General features: G+C 34.0%; 1 protein-coding gene across 4 annotated transcripts in view; it reads left to right on the top strand.

Moving 5' to 3' along the window:
• ADGRB3 (adhesion G protein-coupled receptor B3) overlaps positions 1-23,645 on the top strand; it is a 708,772-nt gene that overhangs the window by 246,015 nt on the left and 439,112 nt on the right. The gene's annotated exons all lie outside the window — the stretch shown is intronic.

Here is a 23,645-nt window from a genome sequence, read left to right as displayed (position 1 = left end):
AGATTAATCCAAAATTATGGAATACAATTTCCATATTCCTTAGTATTTATATATAGGTTTTGGATATATAGCTATATATAAACTGTATTAAATTTATATAGAGATATAAATAAGAAGTACTATTGTGAAACTCTATATGTGACCATCAACTAATTAGGAATTTCAAAATATTTCACATGATTTCTACAAAAGTATATGCAAATAATAACACTTAGTGATATTTTCTGTACAATTTATGACTTAAATGAAGGCATTTTTTTTTCTTGAAATCCCTTCATTCAATAAAATCCTAAGGAAACAATAAGGTGATTAGTTAATCAAGATGTCAGCCTGTCTGTTCTTCATGCACATGCCACCCATCAAGAGAACTGTGCTAAGAATCCAAGAGCAAGTCATGACTTTTACATTCTCAGGCATTCATCTTGAGCTAAAGAATTTGAGAATTGAAATCTTGGCAAAGGTTGACTTACAGGTAAGTACAATCACTTGAGAATTTCACATATGTTGTTCAATTTATCCTTAGCAAAAACTTTTGCCCTGACGAAACAGAACACTTTATGCTTCTTTTCACAGGTAAGAACAATCCATCTGAGTGACTCCAAAGTGACTGCAGACTTTAGTTCTCACTCCCAAACTTTTTTAAAGGAACACTGTTGTACTAGAAAAATCTTTATAAAGACATTTGACTTACTTTAATACCTAGATAAGTCAGGGCAGGATATTTCTTTACAGCCACAATAAAATCTATAATGAATTTGAGGATATTTGTATATTCTATTTAATTCAATCAAATAACTATAGTAGATCTGCTTGGGAGATAAATATGTGTATGCTATTCTTACTGTCAGAGATTATAAGGTATAATACATTATTAAATTCTGTAATGCAGGATGGGAAACTGTAAAGTCAAGAAAAAAAGACATTTAAAAAATTGTACTGGGGATGAATCTGAGAAAATACCAAGTTTTAAATCTAACAGAGAGCAAACAGCATTTATGATGGGTCTTAAATAAAGGAAAATTTGGACAATCATAAATGGGGGTGAGGTGTCTAGCAGACAGGAACAAAGTTTGAGGGTGAAATGCATAGGGCAGGTTTCTGGAACAGCAAAAAAGCTAGGAAAAAAAGTAGAAAATTAAAATTAGAAATCCAACATTATTTTTTATAGCAGTACTGGGAAAGCACTATGTTTTTTGAGCAACATGTATCTTTGAAGACCGTGGTTAAAACTTTAGTTTGAGATTTATCTACCAATGCTGATTTGGAATGAATTTTATCAGGAAAATTATAACTATAGCCTAGACAAGAATTAATTAGGCAATATTGGAATTAAAAGCATGTAAGAGGTATTATGAAAGTAGATTATTTATGATTTAGCAACTTATTGAACACCTGCCTGAATGGAAAAGAAGGAGTACAGATGATTTCAAGCTGGTGGCTATGAGATTGGTGGCACCACAATAAAAAATACAGGAGGCAGGACGAGTTAATGGTCTTAGGGAAAAACAATACATTTATGAACATGGTGAAATTAAGTTGCCTACTTAAGAGCTCTGTGAAGTTGTACAACAGGCTGCCAGAAAGCTGTGTCTGGAACAGAGAAAGAGAAAAGGGAAGAGCTGATGAGGAAAGAGGCATTGAAGTAATCACAGAAAAAGAAGAGTCAGGAATATGAGGAATGAGGATGAAGAAGCTAAGTGTAACCTTATAGCTAGCAGATTCTATAGAAAGGTGGAGGAGTTGAAGAATGGAGACCATGAAGATATGGATGATGTCCTGAGCAGAAATGCCTGGGAGGATGTCCCTGTGCTGATGGAAATGTCTCTATCTGTGCTGTCCAGCATGATGACCAGCAAGCACATTCGACTATTGAGAAGCTGAATCTTGCTTAATTTTAATTAATTTAAATTTATATAGTCATATGTGGCTAATGACTATTGAATTGATAAATACCATTATAGAGACTTAAAACACTTGTCTTACTGCAGTCACTTTTCCACTCAGCCACCAAGTGACATCCCTGAAATATAAATTGGAACATGTCCTTTCCCTGCTTAAAATTCTCCAGGGGTTCTTCAGTGTCTGGGAATAACATCCAAACTACTGAATCATGGCTAAAGGAGGTGTCTCCAACTTCACTCTCCCCAACTAAAGCTCTAGCTACAACAGCCAAGTTCCCCAAATACACTGATCCTTTTCCAGGTCAATGCCTTTGTCCTTGTTTCTCTAATGCTTCCTGCTATTTCCTTCTGCTCTTTATAGTACCCGCTTCCTTTGGTCGTTCACTCCTCTGTTCAAGTGTCATTCCTCAGAGAGGTCTTCCTTGAGCCCCTCATCTAAATTAGCCAGGTTGCCCCTATTATTCTCCAACGCAACACTCGACTTATTTCCTTTATGCCACTGATCATGATTTGTATTCATTTATTTGTTCCCTCAGCCTCCCTGCTGGATTGTAAAGTTCCTAAGGGCAGAGATCATGTGTGTCTTACAGTTCTCATCCTTATCAGAGTGCCTGGCATATGGTATGTGTGCAGTAATTATTGGTTGAGTGTTGATCAAATATCAAAAAAAGACTGCCTGACCATGAAAGAATATGTGACTACTAAACAAAAGTTTCCATAAATAATTTTTTGTTGTTGCTAAAGGAGCACATTTCAGTAAATGAACACTCAGAGAAACTTACACAGATTGGTAAAATACATACCTCGAAAATTCCATTTAAACAGAAGAAACTAAAATAATATCAGTTGAAAGACACAATTTGGGTAGTACTTAATGGGGAAGGAATTTGCATAACTTATACTTTATGAAGCCTCAAGTCTAGAATTCTTAGCCTCTCTAGTTCTACTCAGTTTCTTCCTACCCTAGAGGAAGATTGTGTTTCTTAGCCTCACCTCTAATGCCTGCTTCTGATTTATTCTTTGAACTTCTATGACCCTTGAAAGCACTGGAAATTTTTTGTTCAGGGTATATTCTGGAATTGTCAATAATAATGGAAGATAGACACTACTGTTATTACTATGTAGAAAACAAAATAAAACCTGTGGTTCTCAGATTGGCAGTTTATTAGAGAAAGAGAAAGGATCTGTTACTGCTTGGAAGTGTATGAGAAATAAGGACCAACTTATCACCCAGAAAAACAGTTTACTTTCATTGTATGAGTGAAATAAAGCAGCTGACCTGTTGAATAGTTTCCATTACCTAAGTAACCAGGGAATAATACTTTCCATAAAATTTTATTTCACTAGGAATGAGATTGATGGTGCAACATTTTTAAGTTTTTAAAATAAAAGACCTTTGTCTAAGATATATCTTTTAAAAGGTAAACATAAAAAGAATTATATATACAAAAATCAGTATTTTTCCTCACCATTGAAAATGAGGGTTCATAAAATAATAATAACAATGATAATAAAAATAAGTAAATAAAATGAGGGTTCATATCTACTGATAATGAAAAAAGAAATCCTGTCTCCAGGGCAACCAGCTGATTTTTTTTTTTCAGTGTTATGCTTCCTGTTCCACTGCTATCATTGTTTTAAAAAGAAAAATGAAAAAAAAAAAAAAAGAAAAACGAAAAAAAGGGAGAAAGAAAGAACATAGTATAACCCCATAATTTGTATGAAGTGGGTAAGTTTTTACCCCCAAAGTATGAGTTGAATAAATTCTTAATCTATTTCCAAATCTAAGTTAAAAATTAAATTCCATGTATTTAATTTTTTATGCCAATGTGTAGTCTTTATGAATATTAAGGGTCTAGGAAATAAAGTTGGATTCTAAGAATAGATGCTAACTTTAACTTTATTCAAATACTTATAGATCTTCCTTCATCTGAGAGTTAGTCCCATATCCAAGTGGGTGACTACAGGAGTCAGTTGGAAAAACATAAAATTTCTTAAATGGGCATAGATAATATAAGTATAGATAACAATGTGATTTATTTTTAAATGGTATTTTAATAATATAAAATTAAGCTTCAATTATAAAAAAAATAGTCCGGTTACAGTTGTCCCCAAATTGTAGGTAATCTTATGAATAATACTATAAAATATCTTTTCTTTTAAAATCTTTTTTCTAATTCCTTCATCTTCTTATTGAATTAAATATAGTCATCCCACAACCCTTACTTATTAGCAGGCTGTGTCCATTAAATTAGATAATCATAAAATTTCCCCACATGGAAATACTGCACTTTCTGGCTAATGTCCTACATTAAAGAATGAAAGGAAAATGGGCCTTTGTTTTAGCAATATGAATAACTTGGGACGTAAAAATGGGACATACTGTTTGAGCTATGAAAGGTTTTTCTGATATAATTGCTGAACTTCCAAAATGTCTATTTTGGGAAAGGATTCTTATATTATGTGAGTTACAAAGTTTATGTCATTAATTTGTTGCTCAAGTATGCTTCCTAAGGTAGAGACTTTGAGAAAATAAAAAACAGATGACTCTCAAGTGGTGAAAATTACAGCATGAGTCCTCAGAAGACTATGTGCTTCTTTTATTTGCCTCCCTTGCCCAAAGGGGCATGTTAGAAAGTAGATAATTACCTTGTGAACTCATGTTGTATACACAGATGGATTGGTTAGTATGAAAAAAAAAATGCATTAGTGGCCTGTGAAATGCAGATGAAGTAATTATTTAGATAGTTCCGTCAAAACACTAACTCATTCTGATCTCAAAAATTTAAATTAGTCTAAGGAACATGTGGTGTGCCCCAGTAATTTTAACATAAACATTTCACTTCAAATCATAAGAGTTAAGATACAAGCTTAATTTGTTACTTCAAATAACTATTAATCCACTTGCTGTGTGAATTAACATATTTTTATGTCAATGTTCAGTGTGTATAATCAGATGAAATTCCATTTATCATTTGGTAATCCCTAACCAACTGCATGCTTTAGGTTATCGAAAGCATCACTTTTGGAGGGAAAAAAAAAAAAAACAAAAAAACCTCACTGTTGTCAAAATCAAGATCTCATAGGTAAAAGGAGTTAGTGGAAAAATAATTGGTGTGGTATTATACACGTATATTTTAAACGCAGGAAACAAAAATTCTGGAAGGCATCCTCTTCTGCAACAGATCATATTCATTAGCATAATCCTTCCCCAGATGTTACTCTACTTTGGCATCCCCTTTTTCCGTAGTTCAGAAGATATTCCATTGGCTTCGAAAGCTGCTGAATCTGATAAGTCTGATTTTTTTTTTTTCGAAGTTCAATGTTGTACAGACTACACTTTCAGAAGTGTCGAATTATTTGAAACTAGTCATACTGACTTGAAATATAATGCCTTTTACACTTGCATTTTCCTTTGTTTTAATTTTACAAGTCTTGTGGAATGGGTATTTACTGTCTAGGATTTTGCAAATTTTTGTAATGCTAAAGAAGACATCATTCTGAGTTTGAGGTTCTAGAATGCAACAAGAGAGTAGAATTGAACAAACTGGTCTGTGTTGTATGGAGTGGACAACACTCTATAGCTGTGTTGTGCATTCTGCGGGAGGGGAGGTGTACATGATGTATGCTCTTACTTAAGAATAAGTTGAATCTCACACACATGAAAATATTTCATATCTTAAAACGTGAGTATATAGATATAAATTCTTGCTGTCTTGAAATTTGATATTGGTAAGGGATTAATATATTATACAGCATGTCAATTATTCAGATTAATGCTTCCAACTGTTTCCTGAGGATTAAAGTCACCAAGAAATTTGTTAGAAAAAAAATATATATATATCTAGACCCACAGCAGATCAATGAAATCTAAATGCCTAGAGGTAGGGACCTGGGAATTTAAGTGATGTTTTTCTGTTGGATGGTTGTCAATTTATATATTCTTGAAGAAACAGTTTATGTTATTAACAAATCAGATCTGTACTAGTAGACAGAAAAAAACATATAGTCAAAGTAATAATTTTTACAAATAAAATACATGATTATTTGTTATTAAAAGAAGTTATGGAGCTGCAGGCAAGAAGCAAAACAAATAACAATGTTATATCTTTGTGTGGGCAACAATTTCATGTGGAGAACTTGAAGTTCTGATAGAAGGACAAGAGTCAAAGACAAGGTTAGTACAGCCTTTTTGTGGATTTAAGAGATTACTGGAACTGGAAGCTTCCTTTAAGAGGAACATATATACTTAATGATGAAAGAGAAGGATAGGAATTCAAGTGCAAGTAACCCTTGCAAACTGTACTTCTCTTAGAGCTTGTTGACCTGACAGCTAAAAATCACTTAGTTTTGAAAAAAAAATGAATAAAAGAATTGGAGAATTTATAATAGTTTCTGAATGTCCCCTACATCCTGATATATACTATATAGAGGGAAGACCAGACGAAAAAGTCCAAATTATCTTGGGCTCGTGGTCAGAGATGCCATGAAGGGATGCAATAATTTCTTTTTCATGTTCATACTATAATTGCTCTCAGCTAGTAAAAAAAAAAAAAAAGAGACAAATAATTATTTTTTTTCCAAAAAATGATAATTTTAAAGTTATATAGCAAGCAGAAAATGCTGAGAAGAATTTTGCTTTAGTCAAGAACCAGTTTTTCTCTTTTTAATTGACTACAATTTCTCCAAACTATTACCTTCCTGCCTTAATTAATCATACTTGCAAAGGTAAAATCTCATAGGTGTGTGAGTTTCACAGACACAAACCTATTCCTTTAATAGCAAACACAAAATATGTAGGTAAGGAGAGAATCATTTAAGAGGAATGAGAATAGAGATGGAGATTTGAACATCTGATTTTTCTTTAAGAATTTTAAAGAGAAGTAATATTCAAAATTGTCACCTAATCCAATGTAATTATCAAAGATAAAAGTTCCTGTCTACTGGGTACTTGGTTCTGTTGCCACCCTCACTAATACTCTTGCTAAGGAAAAATGGTTTCTAACACTTGATTTGTGGAATCAGAACCTATAACTTTAAACAACGCAAGCAAAAAATAATTCTCTTATCTGAAAACCCTTGACCATGCCCAACAGCCACTCCAGGTCTCTTTGAGGTTACAAGATCAACCTTAGACTTTATTTTTTCCCAGTTTTTTTGAAGTGTTAGACTTTAATCTCAGCCCTGATTTACCCATGCTGACACACTTAGCCGTAACCCAACCAATTGATCTAAATTGGTGTGGGTAGCTGGTAGGAGGGTGGTTAGATATTGGAAAGAGGATTGCAGAAAGAAAAAGAGATGCAGAAAATTTTACTGTGAAACATCAACACTTCAGGTTTAATATGTCTACTACAAGAAATGTAAAGGAACACATTATAACAAAACTTCAGAATACTTGCTTTGAAACAAAAGTCATTTCTGGCACTATTTTAAAAGTAGTGGAAATAGAACATGACTCCCCACCTATTAGATGGGGACTGCACGTAGTGAGTTCCTGCCAGAGTACACTATGGAAAGAGGGGAAAAAAGAACCTTACTGTGGAGAAATCAGTGAAACAGTACCTCAGACAGGTGATCAAGGTCAACAACAACAGTGATAAGTCAAGTTAATAGCATCCACCCTTGATATGATGTGATGAGAATGGTGCTTTACCTCTGTGACCTTTCTCCCCAAATCCCATAACTCCAGTCTAATCATAAAGAAAATAGCAGGAAACTCCAGTTCAGGGACATTCTACAAAAGACCTGACTAGTACTCTTCACAACCATTAATGTCATCAAAACCAAGGAAAGTCTTTGAAACTATCACAGCCAAGAGAAGCCTTAGGAGTCATGATGACTAAATCTAATATGGTGTCCTCGCTGGGATCTTGGAACAGAAAAAGAACATTAAATCTAGGGAATTCTGAAAAATATGTGGTAATAAATTGAAGATTTTTTTTAAGTTTTTTATTTTAATTCCAGTACAGTTCAACATGCAATATTATATTAGTTTCAGAGGTACAATGTAGTGATCAACATTTCTATACATTACTCAGTGTTTATCATGATAAGTGTACTCTTTAATCCCCATCACCTATTTCACCCATCCCTCACCCACCTCCCCACTGGTAACCATCAGTTTGTTCTCTGTAGTTAAGATTCTGTTTCTGGTTTGTCTCTTTCTCTCTCTCTCTCTCTCTTTTTTTTTCCCTCTATTTGTTTTGTTTCTTAAATTCCACATATGACTGAAATCATATAGTATTTGTCTTTCTTTGAGTGACTTATTTTGCTTAGCATTATACTCTCGCTCTATCCATGTTGTTGCAAATGGCAAGATTTCATTCATTTTATGGCTGAATAGTATTCCATTATTTATATATATGGTACAGAAAGCACTTGAGAGGTATTCCATATATCTCTATAGTATAGATAATATTAACATATATATATAATGGAATACTATATATATATAGTAGTTAATGGAGTAATTAGTAATACTAATTATAGTATATAATGGAATACTATATATAGTAATCAATGGAGTAATTAATTAGTAATACTAATTATGGTATATAATGGAATACTATATATATAGATATATATATAGATACAGATATATATAGATCACTTGCTCTTTATCCGTTTATCTATTGATGGACATTTGGACCCCTCCCATAATTTGGCTATTGTAAATGATGCTACAGTAAACATAGGGTGCACATATCCTTTCAAATTAATGTTTTTGTATTCTTTGGGTAAATACCCAGTAGCATGATTACTGGATCATAGGGTGGTTCTATTTTTAATTTCTTGAAGACCCTCCATACTGTTTTCCACAGTGGCTGCATGAGTTTGCATTCCTACCAACAGTGCATGAGGGTTCCTTTTTCTCCATATCCTTGCCAACACTTGTTGTTTCTTGTGTTTTTGATTTTAGCCATTCTGACAGGTAGGCAGTGATATCTCATTGTAGTTTTGATTTGCATTCTCCTGATGGTAAGTGTTGTTGAGCATCTTTTCATGTGTCTGTTGGCCATCTGTATGTCTTTGGAGAAATATCTGTTCATGTCTTCTGCCCATTTTAAATTGGATTATTTGTTTTTGGAGTGTTGAGTTGTGTAAATTCTTTATATAATTTGGATACTAACCCTTTATCAGTTATGTCATTTGCAAATATCTTCTCCCATTCAATAGGTTGTCTTTTAGCTTTGTTTGTTGTTTCCTTTGCTGTGCAGAAGCTTTTTATTTTGGTGTAGTCCCAGTAGTTTATTTTTGCTTTTGTTTCCCTTGCCTCAGGGGACATATCTAGAAAGATGTTGTTAACAGCCGATATCTGAGATATTACCGCCTTTGCTCTTTTCTAGGATTTTTTATGGTTTCAAGTCGCACATTTAGGTCTTTAATCCATTTGGAGTTTATCTTTATGTGTGGTGTAAGAAAGTGGTTCAGTTTAGGAAACTGAGTGTGGGGTATGTGGGAACTCTATGTGCTGTCTGTCCAACTTTTCTGTAAATCTAAGACTAAAATAAGAAGTTTATTTTTAAAAAACTAGTTGACAGCTACTTACAACTTAATGTTAGAACCTTTTTGAAAAAAAAAATGTGAGAGATAAAACTACTCCTTAGATAAATGCTTCTGCCATTCTTATATAATTATGATGATATTTATATACCAAACTGTAGGGTAAATGGACTACAACATTAAATATAAAAAAAATAAATATAGCAATAATAGGACTAAATTTGTCTCAGCAAAGTATTGTCCTAAGGTTTAATGTGTTAGGAAGAAAAAAAATGTAAATATTAGTATATAAATATTTTTTAAACCTTTGCCTAAACAATGGGAAGCATTATATAACACAATTAAAAGCTTTAAAAATATGTAAAGAAGTCCAATGAATTAATATTTTAAAATCAAGAGTTCAATAGATGAGTAAGAAAAAGATATGAACATATACATATACAAATTTAAAAATATATATGTAATTAATAAGATGGCAATGAAATGAATGTACTCACATATTGTTGGTGGCAGTGGAAAAATTAAATAGCAGTGCAAAAATAATAACTAAAAGTCATAAAAACAACATTAACTTTGACCTTGTAATCTAATTTTTGAGAATGATCTTAAGTCTCTTTGTTATCTCTGCATAACCAGAAGTGCGGGTCTGCAGAGTTTCATAGATTGTGGCTAATGCTTGGCCAGATTGTCGGGGACTTGGGAGAAACATGATTGGAAAATTGGTCGTAAGGAGGTCTGGGTAAGAGGTATTTGGATAGACTTCTCCAGATAGGCAACAAGTTTGAAGATATTTGTATCTCATTTGAATACTCACTAAAGGGTGACTTCAACAGAGAAGGATTTTAATAAACAAGTAGATAGGAAGACCCATTCTATGGACTTCAGTCAGTTTCCTTTCCCAGCCACTCCTGTCATTGCCTAATGGGCTTATGAGCAAAGTGGCCATGGTGACAAGGATAGAGGTTATGCATGGGCTCAGTAAATGGGCTTCTACTCATGGGTAGCAGTCTGGCTACTTCCAGTGCTGAATGTCCAATCTACTAGCGATAGAGCCTAACACTGAGTCTGTGATGTGCCATGATTCTCTAAGAAGCTCAACCAGTTGGACTACTTCCATTATGGAAGGGGCAGTACTTATTCTTACTAAAATAAAGACAATTACTCTGGATATGGATTTCCTTCCTTTCCTACAAGGCTTCTGCCAAAATTATCATCTGTAGGCTTATAGAATGCCTTATCCACTCTAAAGAGCATCACTTCTAACATAGGAATTTGTTTCCCAGTAAGTGAGATATATTGTTTTTCCCATGTTCATGGAACTATTATTCTATGTATCCTACATCTGTTCCCCAAGTCTTTATTAGTTATCTATTTCTGGATAACAAATTACCCTAAAACATAGCAGCTTAAAATAACAAATATTTATTATGTCACAGTTTCTGGGAGTCAGTAATATGGCTCCCAGCTTAGCTGAGTGCCTGTGGTTCAAGGTCTCTCATGAGGTTGCAGTTGGCTAGAATGAAGTCTCATCTGAAGAATCAACTGGTGATGGTAGTGGGGAGGGTGGTTCTCCTTCCAGGCTTACTCATGTGGTTATTTACAGACCTTAGTTTATTACCACATGGGCCTCTCCACAGACCTCACAACACAGTGGCTGGCTTCCTCCAGGACAAGTGATCCAAGAGAATGTGAGTTCACACTAAATAGAGGAATCCACAGCCTTTTTCTATCCCAGTCTTGAAGTGATATCCCACCACTACATCTACTACTTGCCTACCTTTCTTGCCTTCCTTTCATCCAATGCTGAATGTCCAATCTACTACCAATAGAGCCCAACACTGAGTCTGTGATGTGCCATAATCCTCTAAGAGGCTCAACCAATTGGACTACTTCCATCATGCAAGGGGCAGTACTTATTTTTACTAAAATAGACACTTACGCTGGACATCTACTATACTCTATTTGGTGGAAGTGCTAAATTCAGGGGACAACACAAGGGTGTGAATGCCATGAGGTGGAGGTTATTGAGAGCCATCTTAGACACTGCTTGACACACCAAGTAAATAAAAATTTGTTTAAAATGTAGATCTCATGTTAAATGTACTTGTCACAATAAAGATTTTAAAAAGAGAAAAATATATTTTAAAAATGTTCTTTTTATCATGACTTATAATACTGCTGTGAAATTTTAACAACTTAAATACCAAGCAATAGGGCAACAAATTCATACATTAAAATACAAGTTAAAAAACACAAAATAATCATGTACACTACATAGTCTAATGGAAAATTCTTATAAAATAATCTTAAACAGAAAGGCAGAAAACAAAATTATCCAAATATATGTAAGGACAAAGCTTGGAAAAAAAGCCATATAAAGCAGAAACAAGGGGCACGTGGCTGGCTCAGTAGGTAGAGCATGTGACTCTTGATCTCAGCACTGTGAGTTCAAGCCCCACATTGGGCATGGAGCCTACTTAAAATAAAAATTAAAAATAAAAATAAAACAAATTTAAAAAGCAAAACAATGTGCTGAATTAAATTGGTATTATTATGATTAAGGTTTTTTTTCCAAAATGTTAATATTGTTAATATTTTTAACTTATTTGAAATGAGAGAAATGGTACTATATTGGTAATGTTTATGTTAATTTTTTACTTCTTATCTGTAAGAAACATATTATTCATAATATATAAATTCATGTTACGAACATGGGCATGACTAAGAGTATGGATGACTCACTGCAAACCTTTTATCACTCGTGGCATGAGGTTTTTAGTAACATCATTCCAGTGTGTATAGAATCCACAATTTTGTACCATGGGTTTTCTTATCTATATTCTGAAACTGGTCTACATGTAATTAGGCATTATTCATACTGCTACCTCTCATTCAAAATAGCAGGTACAGCCATACATATTATTTTATCCACTGAAGACTATGTCTATTATCCCACCAAAAAAACGTCCTAACAAAAAGTGGGTTTGTTCCCCGCAACCTTTTTGGGACACTAAATCAAACCATCTGTAATAATGTTTTTTTTCTGCTTGGGAAGTGATTGTTAACATATGGCAGTGTCAGATGACTTTAATTTATCTTTCATTAAGCAAGAAACAGCATGTCATCTCTTCAGTAGCCTGGAGATTGTTTGCCTTTTTCATTATGAATCACTAATCAAAGAATATTGCCCACTACTCTTCCCCATATGGTATCAGAAAAATTCACAAATTCAGACTTGAAAAAAAAAATATCTACATCATTTCCAAAGCCAGGGCAGTGTTGTGGAGGTGAACAGTGAATTTTCACTGTAGTATCCTATTGGGAGAATCCCTTTCTTGGTCACAGTTCCCTAACGCTCATCTTTTAAATAATCAGTTCCCCGTAGGTGCTAGCAAAACCAGAGCCACCTCATTTATAGCTGCCTGTAAGGTATACATTCTCCTAATACATTTACTTAGACTACAAGGATTAGGACCTTTCTGAGTTTTCCTGTAGTTGACTGATTTTTTTTTTCATAATCCATAGACTTTTACAAAAACTGTTCAGTGCCAATTTTTAAATTTTTATTACCCTCACTGATACATGAATATACCCATGCTCATTGTAAAAACCCCAAAGAGTACAAAAATACATACTTTTCAATTTCCCCTATCTGACTTTGCTACAAATACATAGCCAATTCACAGTTGATGTGATTCGTCTGAGATATCTCTATATGTGTGCACCCTTGCAGACACACACACACACACACATTTCAGTGAAGATCTGAATAATTGGAATCAGGTGTAAGTTATCTGACACATGACAATGTGCCTTGGAGTTACCTCCAAGCCAATACACATATATCTGCTTACTTTATTGCTTGCAAATATTCTATATTTTGGCTGCATCCTAATTTATTTAATTCTTGCTTATTGATAGACATTTAAGATGTTTCCATGGACATACTTTCAGCCATGGGCTTCTGTTTTGACTTTCTGTTTTTTACATTTCTCCCATGAGCCTGTTTAAAATACTGAAACTAATCCCCCATGTCATTCCTTCCCCAAGCACCTAACCTAATGAAGTTTTATTGTGAGTTCAATCACTTCAGCAATGTTAGGGCTATTAAGAATGTCAGTCTTTCTTCCCTCTTAATTTAAAGTGAGGCATGTTTATAAAATTGATGATGTTACATGGGAATTGAATTTTATCCCATTTATAAAGATGGACATAACCACTGTTTATAGAACACGGATATGAGATGCTTCAAATTAGATGACATCATAATGAAGAAAATGAATGTTTAGGTAGCTGAGACTGTCTTCCATATTTTATATTATCTGGTCAATGTGTAGAGCATCATTATGCAAGAAATATATCTTTAGTAATAGTCCCAAATAGATCCAAAACCATGTTGTAATTTATTCGATCTCTACTCCTAAAGATGAAAAACACATCATTTAGGATACATATATAAGGGTTTTGTAATTCATCTTCAGGTTTACTTTGTTAATGCTACTCTTATCCAATCTCCAGCTGACATGAACTCCACAAAGCCTCTTCCTTAGCCTCTAGCTTTAAGAATAATTAATAATAAGGTAACCCTGTTCCTCACTATATGACATCTCTTAATTTCCTGTCCATAAAAATTGAGCAGAAACACCCTCTTTATTGTGGACTAAAACTATAAGGCTACTTGGGAATAGATGTATTTTGCAGCAAAATATGCTGTGGTCTCTTTTAATCACAATAGCAATGACAACTCTAGCAGGCTTCCCTTTCTGCTTGGTTGGCCAAGCAGACAATTACAGGTGGCCCACTTGAGAGACTACCTGCTGCAGGCTGGTCCATGACCTCCATCTTCAACCTCATCATTCCACAGCACTGAGCAGAAATGGTGATCACCCCCATGTCTCCTTGCTTCACAGCAGTTCTTTGATTGTCTTCAAACTGTAAATGAGTTTTGCAAATTAGGTTTAAAAGTTTCCCAAATATTCAAACTCTAGTCTTCCCTCTAGCTATTGTCCCAATTTACTCCTTTCTTTTCAGTTACAGAATGAACGAAATTGACCACTGTGTTCATTTTCTCACCACCTACTCTCCTTAAATACACGAATTTAGTTTCTGTCCCCATATTTTAGAAAAACTACTAAACATCAATTTTTAAAAATCCTTCCTGATTTTTAGAAATATTCTATAATCATTGTGGATAACTGTAAGAGACAATGAATTATAAAGATGCAATTATAAAGACACAAAAATTATAATCTTACAGAAATAAATACTGTGGGCCCTGTTTTTTTCTGTTTCTTTCTTTCTTTTTTTTTTTTTTATTTGAGAGAGAGCAAGAGAGAGAGCACGAGCAGGGTGAGGGGCAGAGGGAGAAGCAGCCTCCCCGCTGAGCGGGGAACCCGATGTGGGGCTCAATGTGGGGCTCGATGTGGGCCTCCATCTCAGGACTCTGGGGTCATGACCTGAGCTGAAGGCAGACGGTTAACCAACTGAGCCACCCAGGTGCCCCCACTTTTTTTCTTTTTTGTTTTTTGTTTGTTTGTTTGTTTTGGGTTTTGTTTTTGGTTTTACTGTGCTTATAAATGTAACAAGAACATTTTCCTTTACCATTAAAATTTCTTAGAAAATGATTTTCAAGTACTGCATTAATTTCATTTACTTACTAGTTCTTCCTTAGGTTTTAATTGTTTGATGTTACAGGTGGTTCTGCAATAAACATTTGATCATACATGTTTGACCACATCTCTACTATTTTCAATCAGATACATTCAGGAAAGTAGAATTGCTGAATCAAAGGATATTGACAATTTTAAATTTCCTAGTAAAAACTGCCAAAATGCTAAAGACAAAGTTTTGAAATAGTTTAGATTCCAATAGCATTCTTTGAGCACTTATTTCATGATGCTCTTAAAAGTACTGTCTAACTTTTAACTTTTGCTAATCTCATAGATTAAAATAATTATTCTTGGGCCACCTGGGTGGCTCAGTCAGTTGAGTGTCCGACTCTTGATTTTGGCTCAGGTCATGATCTCAGGGTGGTGAGATTGAGCCCTGTGTTGGACCTGCTTCGGATTCTCTCTCTCTCTCTCTCTCTGTGCCAACGCCCACCCTACCCCTATCCTGCCCCAGTCTCACACTCTCTCTCTCAAAATAAACAATATTATTATTCTTATGGTAGTTCATCTAGTGGAGTGAGCATGTTTATTAGTTATCATTTTGTTTTGGGTTTGTTAATGATGTATGCAGGTAACATTGCCACAAGGATCTTCTCTGTTTTGTTATTCAATCTTAGATTCTATTTATGATGTTTCTGATAAACAAAATCTCTTATTATGTACAGTACATCTCTCACAGCAGAGTCTATCACATCGGTGGATATTTGCCTGTGCCATCAGCACTTTCTCTTCCTCTCTTTCCTTCCTCTTTTCCTTTACTCCCCTTGTCCTCTCTCTGCCACTTCACTGTGAGACATTAGGCAAGTTTTTCATCTTTCCAAGCTTCAAAGGAACATAAAATGTAAAAAAAAGATAACTGCAAGGAATAAATAAGATAATATGGTGAAGGACTAGTCACAGTGTCTGACACACTCAATAATTCTGATTAAGATTTGTAGTTTTGCTTCATATGGCTTCTGAATATTTAGTGTTAAATTAATGGCTTGTTTTCACACTTTGTTTTTAGTATCTTCTTAGAAATTATTTGTAATTTACTGTTGATGTAACAAAGCTATTAATTGGAGTATTTTTTATCACATATTCAGGCATAATGAACTCTTACTAATTCCACAAGCTTTAAAATTGACCTTTCTAGCTAAATAATTCTGTTGTCTGCAAATACAATTTGTTTCTTTTCCCATTATTGTCTGTTGTATAAATGCTTTGAGTCTAATTGTGTTGAATCAACTTCCAAACCAGTATGAAATAATTATTATTATGAACATCCTTGTTTTGTATTTATTACTTATGAGGATATCTCCAGAGTTTCATTGCTAAGTATGATAGGACTATTGATTTGAGACTTGTTATTTTTCCTAATCATATTAAGGATTCCTAGTTTTAAAATAATTTTAATTAGGAAAAATTGGCAAATTTCAGGCTTCTCCAGATCTATTTAAATGCATTTTTCTCAAAGATTTCTTGATATTAATATGTATTTAATTCCTCAAATGGACCCTACTTAATTGTGATTTTTTTTTTCCTTTCATGCACTATTAATTTCATCCTAGCATTTTATTTAGGATTTTTCACATAAATAATTTTGCTTTATGGTTTTTCATTTTAATCATCTTTGCCATATTTTGCTATCCATGTTTTCCTGATTTTATAAAACAAATTAGGTAGCTTTTCATTATTTTCAAGTTCTGTAACTTTTTGTATATATCAGAAAACAACTTTGTTATAAAAGTTTAAGAGTAAACCCCACCCCAATGGTCTTTATTTGCATATAGTTCTTCAACAACATTTTCTGTCTTCTTGGTTTATTGGACAACTAAACATTTCTCTTGCTTCTTAAATTATTATTGCTAATTTTTCTGAATATTATTAATTTCAAAGAAATCCTAATAATATTTATAAATATAATAATATTCTCTTTAATATTAAAATCAATAAATTATTTAGTTATTTATTGTCCTTTTAATTTTACTCGTATTTTATTTCCCCATTGGATTTGTTAGAGTCTCAAAAAGACACATATATTGGATTTATCAATCAATGATCAATTCTAAGCCTTTCTGTTTCTAATCAACTTACTTCATTTTTATCTTTTTGGAAATCATTTGATTCTTGTGGGTCAGCAATGACTACCTAATTTCCAAATCTCCTAACCTTCTGAATCCCCAAGAGCATTCCTTCTGTTCACTGAATGTGTCTCTGCTGGTCTTCCCTGATGAAACACTCCTAGTTTTTCTGTCTACTTTCACTATTTCTCTTCATCTTACTTCAAAGTTCTGCTTTCCTCTTCCAACCCCAGTTTGTGGGCTATCTCCAAAAGCAGCTCATGGTCCTTATTTGCCTTGTAGACCTCACCCAACCTCCATCACAGTAAGAAGTCAGTATGACTGTATCCTCATATTGACATTCTTAGTCCATCTGCTAACATTTCCATTAAGAAGTTTCACTCTCACCTTCAACTCAAAGTCTTAAATTTCTCATAAGTAATTCCATTTGTGATTTGTTGATTGCTGACAGAATGTAACATTTCTATTACTTCTAAATCTTTTTATCTTTAAATCCTGAAGTTTTCCAAACCCTCATCCCCTTTCCTCAGCTGCAGAAACTAATCCTCTCCTGTATTTGTAGTTGATATGGTCTCATAAAAGCATCTCCCACTGGTGCTCTCTCCTCTTTATCTGACAGCACCTTAGCTAGCAAGCAAGCCTGGTGATTTAAGTGTATGTCCAATCAAGAAATGTTTAATTTTCCCCTAAATTTATCAGTGATTCCCCAAGGACCTCCTCTTTTTATTTTTTTGGGAAAAAAATTGTCAGTACTCTTAACCTTGGGATGACTCTTAATGGTAAAAGCTGCCTTTGTTTCCCTGGGAGACATTGAAGATTTTAATTCAGTAAATCTGTTCTCAACAGTGAAATCTTTGCACTATTAGTTAACTCCTGGCACAAGTTTTCAAGAAAACATCATAATATCTTATTACATATGGCACCCCCCCAAAAAAAATGAGCCTAAAAACTTAGAAAATAATGGTAGTAAGAAATTTTTGGTAGTGGAGTAGGGATACACATAATATATTTTTTCTGGTGTCTTTATTTTCTGTAATGAGTTTGAATTACTTTTGTATGGGGAAAGGATACCTTGCCTTGTGTATTTGCATTTAGTATTGTAGAACAAAGAACATTGGCCTTGAACACAGTATAACTAATTTTGAAATTCAGCTCTTTTATTTATAGTGTAAAGATATTATTATGTTTTCCTTCATTTCCTCACCTCTACATTGGGTGACAAAGTAAGAATTCTTATGTCACAGAAATGTTAATGACGTGGCAAATCCCTTCTACCAAAGGGTAGTGATGCAATAGGTGCTAAAGAAATACTCATATAAAAAAAAAGAGAAATGTTGTTATCCTCACTTAAGCACAAAAGAAAGGAAATATTGACACACATGTAGACTCTGAGCTTAATTTCATACAACCACTTTATGTTAACTTTGTTAATGTACTTGTTGATATCACTTACTGTTTGGTTCCAGGGTGGGATTTAAATGGTTCTAATCACCCTTTTTCAAATAATCTGCTGCTTAAAGCCTGGAGATTGTTTTTTTTTTTTTTTATAGAATCAGTATGAGATTTGGAGAGCAAAAACCTGACGTCAAGAGACAGCAAACCATGTCTTTAGATGTCTAAGTCACTAAATTTAGTGAGACACTCTGGATGCCAGCATAAGATCTCTCCATCCTTAGAGGAGCCTGCAAGAGAAGGAGATTTAGAATTTTAAAAGAAAATATTCATTCAGTAGAGTTATCAAAACTGATTCAGCAGTATTGAAAAAGTGATGTGAGAATTGATGGAGCATTTTTACTTAATCTGGACATTTAACTTCACTAAGTTCAATGGTGTTTGAAAAAAAAAAAAGGTTTATGGCTAGTAATCACTTCTTTAGCTGGTGATGTCTTTTCATTCGCAAATTGTTTCTGGGAAAGTTTGAATGTTGGTTTTTTGGAAAATGACTTTATTTGCTACACAAAGGTCATTCTTAAATGTCAAACATCATTTGGTAGTTGTTCGTGTTTCATTTTTTAATGTCTGGAAGGATATTTTTTCCAGACTTGTTTTTGAGGTCAACCTAGTGTTTTGAGGTAGTGGGAAATTCTGGTTCTCTGAAACCATAGGGTTTGAGAAAAACATAGAGCACTGTTACACAGAAAAATTAAATTCTTGTGTGATTCAGTGGTGACCTTTATGAGTAATTAACAGATTGCTTGTCTGGTAAAGGAGTTCAGTTCTTTCTCAGCCATTTACTAAGAAGAATTGAGTACTGTTGTGAGAATTTTATTCTTTTATTAGAATTAGAATCAGAAAACCTTTACAATCTGTAGAGGACATGAAAATTAATGCTTTTTCAGTTTCAGGAACTTAAGGATTGAATATATAAATTTCTCTGATTTTTCTATGCATGTCCTCCAGAGTGAATCTAATATGGTCTGGTACTCACACTTTTAAATCCGTCATTGAAAATATAAATACATCTTCTTATTTATGTTCAATAAAGGAAATTTTAGTGAAGGCAAAATTAAAAAGGCATCTATTGCCAAGGGTGAAAACATTAAGGAGGAAGCAGTATGATACCTTACTCACCATTAACATATTTCCATTATATCCAACCTCACGTTAATGACACTGTAAGATTTCGCTCTTTTTTAGGGCATCTTAATATCAATTCACATTCTGAGGCTCTTAATTTAGCATATTTTTCTTCCCATGGAGTATCAAGGAAAACCTACAAAGAGTTGGAAGGGACCTACAGCTGAGATTATAAAACCTCTGAGCATGTATTAGCCTGATTCTATATTCCACCATGAATAACACCATAAAGCCACATATCCCAATTTAGGGAAGTAAACCATGCAAAGTGCAAGGATATAAAATTAATTTTAAAGTTGAAAAGGGTTCTAGTGGTCCTGTTAACTCTATGGCCTCTATGTAGGAACATGGCTTGGGCAACAATTAGATGTGATTTTTTTGAGTCCCAGACCCAATATATCTAAGCTATATAATGACTGATAAGTACCATAACCTCTTAAAACCTCATAAAATGGGTTTAATAACAGAACCTAACTCATGAGGAAGATAGCACCTAATTATAGCATCTAATTCTTTGGAAAGAATTTTAGCAATATGGCAGAATGAGCTAATGTGGATGAATCCCAGATCTGCTAAAATCTCATGGAAAGGCTGGATAGAATGTTAATACAGAAAAATGAGCCAAGTTGAAAAGAACGGGAAATGTATACTTGCCTATAAAACACAATAGCAACAATAAAAGATAAAAGACACAATATTAAGGGTAAGCTGGGGGATTTTAACTGTTTTGAAATTATAAGTTATAAATAGCTAAGAATTAGGATTTCAGTGCTACTTCATAGAGAGGAGAGTGTCCTTAACCTATGTAGGTTTGGGGAACTAAATCAAGCAAACTACATAAAGCCTGAAACCTCAGAGACTACCCCTTGTTTCAAAGGAGTTCTAGAGAGACTTTACTCAATGGCCCTGGGAGACAGTGGAAAGAAAACTTGCCTTCATTCAGGAATCATGGTTGGGAAATAAAAATTCACCCCCTCCAAAAAAAGAAACAAATACTAGCACATACCATGTGTGGATACCATGTGAATTTATACTTTTTGATGTAGCAACTTAAACCAAGAAATTTACTGCTGTGGAAGGACACTTTTACATGGAGTCCATATAGCAGTTTCACAGGGGGAAAATACTATGTAAGATGAACCCTCAATAGAAATAAGATAAAATAAAACAAAATGAGGGCGCCTGGGTGGCTCAGATGGTTAAGCGTCTGCCTTCGGCTCAGGTCATGATCTCAGGGTCCTGGGATCGAGTCCCGCATCGGGCTCCCTGCTCCTTGGGAGCCTGCTTCTCCCTCTGCTTCTCTCTCTCTGTGTCTAATGAATAAATAAATAAAATCTTTAAAAAAAATAAAATAAAATAAAATAAAACAAAATGAACTATAGGAGAAAACAAAGACCATGAAGGAGAATCTGCCGACCAACACAAGGAGCACACTAAAAACTGGGAGGAAGAAAATCTTTAAATAAACCATAAAAGATACATTTAAAGTGATTTTTTTTAAAAGAGTAGAAATAATAAAGAGACAATAATAAAGAGTAAAGAATAGTAAAGAAAGAATAAATATAGAACAACATGGAAGAAAATACATTGGGAAAAACTAGAATTACCAAAAGTAAAACATAGTCACTGAAATTAAAAATTCATTAGATGGCTTAAGCACTAACTTGGACATGATCAAGGGAAATGCTTGTGAATTGAAAGATAAATCTTAGGAATGAAGTAAGATTAAAAACATGATGTCACTCAATAATAATAATAATAATAATGTTTCCCCTTTTCCTCCCTCTCTTTTTCCCCCTCTTTCTCCCTTCCAAAGCATTTTTTTAATCACTTAACAAGGTACAAGATACAGTGATGTACAAGATAGACAAGACTCTTATGAAAGTCACATTTTAGTGGGTTGATGGAGACTATTATTAAAGAAATAAAGACTAAACAAAAAAACCCAAAACGGGTATTGATACATCCTGTGCAGAGAATTAAAATCAGGTCTTAGAAAATAACTGTATAGGTACTTTGTATTTGGTGGTCAGTGGAGTCTCTTGAAGAAAGTAAAATTTTAGCTTAGATAAAAATGACAAGAAGGAGTCATCCATGCAAATATCAGAAGAGTTTCCCAGTTAAAAAAATCAATTAGTGTAAAGAAGTGAACTATGTGTGTTTAAGAAACTAAAAGAAGGCCAGTATGGCTAGAACATGGTGAGTAATGGGGAGAAGGATGAGATGATGCTGGAGAAGTAGGCTGTGGCCGATCGTACAGGGCTTCTCATAAGAGCCAGGATAAGGAGTATGAATTTTATTCTAAGAATTGGGAAGACATGAAAGGACATTAAGAAGAGGATTTACATTATCTGTTTTACCTTTTAAAATACGTAAAAAATATGTAAGAATCTGTGTGCTATGTGGCGTATGGATTGTAAGCAGGGGAAATGATGGTAGGGATGGGCGGTGGGACACTTAGGAGACTACTGCAATAGTCCAAGTGCTGGGGGTAGCTGGGAGAGTGGTAGTGGTGGGGATGAAGAGATGTTGACATATTTGGAACATGCTCTGGATGGAGATATGGCAGGAGTTGAAAATTGAGAGAATATGGGGTTCAGGGAAAGAGAAATGCCACAAACTCCAGAAATCAGGGATAGATCCATGTAGGAATTATCTCTACACTATTCATTAGTCACACAGTCACTGCTTAAGCATTCCCCATTAGCAAAAGCCTGGTACTTCATATGACCACCCATTCTTTTTATGCATCCCAGATTGTTACAAAGTCCTTCCTATGGATTTGAGTTCTTAATAAACAATACAGCTACTTTATTTACAATCCTTCTGCTACATGACAGGTTTCCAAATAATCAAAGAAAATTACCATTTCTTCTTTTATCCAAACTAAATATTCTCAGTTTTTTATTCTAATAAGAATCTATTTGTGTGGCACTTATAGCATTTATAAGTCTATACTAAAGTTTGATTATTTAAGTTTTCCCTAGCTTTCCCACTAGATTCGATTCTCTAAAGTGCTTTATCATTGGGTCCTCAAAAATTTATTTCTGAAAACTAAACTAACAGTAAACTAAATGACACTAAACTAATTTTTGAAACAGCCCTCACCAATTCTCATGCTTTCACCCTTCTGATCACTCTTCTTTCCACATGTTTTACTTTATCAATACTCCTCTTTTTAAAATAATGATGACCACAACTAAGTGCTAAGTAACCCAAGAGTTCTGAATTCCATACTTTAAAAAATGCAGCCAAAGCTTAAATTGATATTTGGCAAAACTGTTTCACCATGTTGACTCATCAAACTTTAGTCATCAAAAGCCAGTATATGCATTTTAAAATAACTTGTTAAGTCAGGTGGGAACACACACTCTGACACAAACTTCTGGCAAAGGAATAATAATATATAGAATACATAGAATTGAAGAGAGATTATAATTAACTAGAAAACAGAAGCTAAAACATTAAAAGAAAATAAAAACTGCAGCACAAAAGAGACATTATTTTCCTTCAGAGAAGCAAAATCTTAATTGTTTCTCCCACTTAAGTCTTGGTGGGAAAGTTCACTACAATTGGGTAATAAGAGCTAGTGTTGCCTGTGAAATTTGGGGTGTGGGAGGAAGAAAACCCCAAAACTGAAATAGGGAAGGATTTAGGATGTAAGAGATGCCATTCTTAACCCCTTTTGCCTGTCCTTGGCCACTTGGCCACCAACCTCATTGAAACCTCCACCTATGATAATGAGTAAACAACTTTAGGCTCCTTGCTAAATTATGTTAATATTAACATATGTTGTCAAAAGTACAAAATCAGCAGAAGGACCATGTTTAATCTACATTACCAATATGAGCTACCCAGAGACCAGTTTAAGAATGTCAACACATAATCCTGGAGTTGTTATCAGTGTGCTCCCAAATTCTTCAGCCTTC

Source organism: Phoca vitulina, unplaced genomic scaffold (genome assembly GCF_004348235.1).
Source record: "Phoca vitulina isolate PV1807 unplaced genomic scaffold, GSC_HSeal_1.0 scaffold11, whole genome shotgun sequence".
Taxonomy (NCBI): domain Eukaryota; kingdom Metazoa; phylum Chordata; class Mammalia; order Carnivora; family Phocidae; genus Phoca; species Phoca vitulina.
This window is presented reverse-complemented; position numbering and strand designations above follow the sequence as displayed.